Source organism: Etheostoma spectabile, chromosome 4 (genome assembly GCF_008692095.1).
Source record: "Etheostoma spectabile isolate EspeVRDwgs_2016 chromosome 4, UIUC_Espe_1.0, whole genome shotgun sequence".
In the NCBI taxonomy this organism is placed as follows: domain Eukaryota; kingdom Metazoa; phylum Chordata; class Actinopteri; order Perciformes; family Percidae; genus Etheostoma; species Etheostoma spectabile.
Window position 1 is genome coordinate 8,493,773 of NC_045736.1, and position 2,572 is coordinate 8,496,344.

Here is a 2,572-nt window from a genome sequence, read left to right on the forward strand (position 1 = left end):
TTTTAAACTCTTGTGGAAACCTCTTTTACAGGCTTGTAAATTCCACATTTACTAGGAAGTTTCCTAGAAACAACTACGTAATTTGGCACTAATTATAGGTGAAATTAGAGACTGGGTTAAATTGCTACACTTCCAATTAATTATTCCCACTTAGCGGCTAAGATAGCTAGTTTTTTTAGATGGCACTGCAGGTCAGCTGAACATGCAACAATGTGCAATTCATCTGCAGTCAATCATGCTGTATAACATAAACAAATTATGTTTCTAATAATAAAAATAATTATTACATTTTAAAATTAGTTCATTACAGCTTGTGTTTAAATGGAGTTGTACTTTAAGGGGAACTCCTGAATTTCAACAGGTGTTTTAAACTTACCACAAGTCTTTTTTTTTTCCCCGTAACGAGCACTAAAAAACATAATTCTTTCCAGGGAATTTTCAAGACATTAGGATATAAGGTAGCTTTAAAATAAAGCACCCTGTCTTCTTTACTCAAGCCCTCTCTTGACAGGTTGTCTGCTGTCAGTAGACTCTGGGTTATTCCCCTAAAGTTAGTGGGTTATGCTAAGCTCAGTGTGAACAAGTGTTGTGAACTGTGGTTGTGGCGGAGGTAATGAGTAACCAGAAGCTTATCAACATTAAAAAACACTCCACCAGAACAGCTATTACCTCACTCACTCTGTTTTTTGTGTACCCTTAAACCTCAAGGGGATATAATTTTTTCATATATCAGTGTAGCTCCTGTAATTGTCATGTGCGTCAACCAGCAAGCACATAAGAAGATGACACATGAGTCGGTATCATGCAGCTAGCTTAACCAACGGATGTGTGCATTTTCACCATCCGCACTGGGTGGGCGATAAAGAGGGCAGCTGTCAATCATACTGCCCTGCTGAGTCAGGCGCTGTGACAGCTCCACTGCTGTCAGAGTTCCTCCTAAACGTTGTAGTTTAGCTGTGAAGCCCTCTGCTCACTAATTTCAGTTTCCTAAAGTTTGAGACATAGTTTATCCAGACGCATTCACAGCATATTCTTGCTAGCAGCACCACCTCTTCCAATTTCCAGCCTTAGATGGATACATACCTTTGGCTGTAGAGGGTGAGTGATGCAGTGATGTCATGGTGGAGCATGTTTTCTGTGGCGTGTGGCTTTCCCTCGCTCCTTATTTGCTGGGGTTACTACGAGTTTGTTTTGTTGGAAATGACAGTGTGTAGTTGAGGGCAATGGAAAGCGGTATAGGTTTGTTTTTTAAAGGGACATGGCCTTAAATGGCCGTGTGTGTGTGTTTGTGTGTGTTGTGAGTGTGTAGGCAGGCGCTTGAGAGAGCTCAGCGTTGTGTGTAGTTTTCCTGGTATGAAGTTTGTAGAAAAGGTGTCAAAGCAAGAGCGTCCTTTTTGGCCTTTTGTAGAAAATACAGTTATGAGTGGGATAGTCAATAAGACCGAGACAGGTGGTGTTCACTAATTGAATATGAAGCTGGATTTTTGAGCCTTGATAAGTAATGTCGTTTTGAGTTTGGGAGAGTGGTATTTGTGTCTTGCCAGGCATCAAGCACAACCACTTTGCCTTTTATCGAGAACATAAATTTACACACTCATGCTGAGAAATGTTGTCCTTCACTCCTACTCTTGCCTTTTTAAGTGGATCAATGTTCATTGGTGCACTTTAACTTTATCAAAACTATGTCGAAACTGTCCTAGGCTGGACTATGTAGGGCCAATGTGTTTAATTGTGGCCAAATTGTTACAATAATTGTCAGCAGTGGTGACTATGTTGGGAATTCCTGGATATTAAAGGGGAGCTATGCAGTTTTGGCTATTTGGCTAAAAAACTCCATCCCTATCTAGTTCTTATAGCTAGCCGGTTCCTGAATGGGTGGATGTGTGCAGTACCGTGAAGCAATTTGTTCCATTGCAAGACCTGATATCACACGATCCTTTGTGACGCTGAGTCCGGCGATTTGCGGGGTCGGGTGTTCTTTATTTTTATTTTTTTTTCGCTCACAGGCGCTAGGGGGGAGAAAGACGACCACCATTCAACTAAAAAAAGTCAGATAACTATTCCAATGACTCAGAAGCTGTTCAGTTAGGTAAATTAAGCTCAACAAACTGCATAGTTCCCCATTGAATGTTCGTCTGTAGTGGTCCTAGTATTTGTATACTGAATTAGCATAAATATCTTTGACATGGTTAAGCTATTATTGAGACAAATAATTGAGGGATTTCTTTTAATTTGATATGTACAAATATAATCATGCTATTTTCAATAATGTATTGTTCTCCTCTAAAGCGTTATTGTGTTATTAATGATACTTTGTTAAACAGACCTGACTTGACCTAGGTTGCACAGCCTCAAATGTTGGTCTGGAGGAGCAGCAGCATTTATTCATGGACAAACTGAAACATACACTGTAGGGATGTGTCTAGTCTCTCTTTGCCAGACCACCACACACTGCGGAGCGGAGGAGGATCTGCCCACTCCACACAGTAGGGCTGCACGATTATGGCCAAAATGATAATCACGATTATTGTGATCACGATTAATTATCACGATTATTTGTTGATTTTAACCA

At 40.3% G+C, this 2,572-nt stretch overlaps 1 protein-coding gene across 3 annotated transcripts in view; it reads left to right on the top strand.

Annotated features, from left to right (window-relative positions):
* Nucleotides 1-2,572, top strand: part of LOC116688344 (ras-related protein Rap-1A) — a 23,223-nt gene that overhangs the window by 1,874 nt on the left and 18,777 nt on the right. Inside the window, exon 1 of one of the 3 annotated variants that reach the window (XM_032514345.1) lies at nt 914-1,098. The exons of the other annotated variants lie outside the window; for them this stretch is intronic. The gene's annotated coding sequence lies outside the window, so the exon portion shown is untranslated. Of the gene's footprint in view, nt 1-913; nt 1,099-2,572 lie in introns of those variants that run through there. 3 annotated transcript variants of the gene reach the window in all.